We start from the raw sequence: 1,219 nt of genomic DNA, 5'->3' as shown, positions 1-1,219 counted from the left end.
AAGGATATGATTGGAAGTTCTCTTATGCTTCCTAAAATCACATTCCTATCTTAACAAAAATACCTTCATAATTTTTCATATCATATGCACAACGTATTGGATGGAAACTTGCCATATAAAGGGGATATACTTTCCAAGTTACAGTATTTCATCCATACAGTTTATAATGACATCACAAAATGAAAACCAATATGACATTAGTTTTCTATAGCTCCCCACTAACCATTCACCACATTCTTATGTTATAATTATTGTTCCAGTATTCACTTTTGATGTGTTAGAGTTTCGTCAGGAAAACCTCTGTGAAGCAAAGAATATTCCTTGGGTTAGATACTGGAGGTTGAACCATTCACACTGGTTCAACCTGGATGTCAGTCTGCCTCTGCTTTAGCCAACTATTTTGTTTTCATCATGCCACACATGTATGCAAATTAATGTAAACGTAAACAATGTATACTAAATGTACTACAATTCTTGAGATTGAAAAACAAACACTTTATTCATGTAGCAACACTTGTGATAGCATGACACAACCTAATAAGAGCTCTATGTACTAAATAGACAATCAATTAGATATTTACAGTGCCTTCAGAAAGTATTCACAGCCTTTGATATTTCCCACATTTTGTTGTGTTACAAGGGGGAATTAAAATGTATTTGTATTTTATATTATCAACACAAAAAACTGTCATTTCAAAGTGTAAGAAAAATTGTAACATTTGTAAAAAAAAAAAAAAATACTAATATCTCTTGATTAGAAAGTATTCAAACCCCTGAGTCAATACATTCTTCAAGCTCTGTCCAGATGGTTGTTTATCATTGCTAGACAGCCATTTTCAAGTTTTGCAATAGATTTAAGCCGATTTAAGTCAAAACTGTAACTAGGTCTTGTGCCTTCCCTGTAGCTCAGTTGGTAGAGCATGGTGTTTGCAACGCATGGTGTTTGCAAAGCCAGGGTTGTGGGTTTGATTCCCACGGGGGACCAGTACAAAAATAAAAAAATTCTAAAAAATATCAAGAAATGAAATGTATGCATTCACTACTGTAAGTCGCTCTGGATAAGAGCGTCTGCTAAATGACTAAAATGTAATGTAAATGTAGGCCTAACATTCAATGTCGTCTTTGTAAGCAACTCGAGTGTATATTTGGCCTTGTGTTTTAGATTATTATCCTGCAGAAAAATTGAATTTGTCTCCCAGTTTCTGTTGGAAAGCAGACT

The sequence above is a fragment of the Salmo salar genome, chromosome ssa15 (assembly GCF_905237065.1).
Source record: "Salmo salar chromosome ssa15, Ssal_v3.1, whole genome shotgun sequence".
In the NCBI taxonomy this organism is placed as follows: domain Eukaryota; kingdom Metazoa; phylum Chordata; class Actinopteri; order Salmoniformes; family Salmonidae; genus Salmo; species Salmo salar.
The sequence above is the reverse complement of the archived record's forward strand: the minus strand, read 5'-3'. Positions refer to the sequence as shown.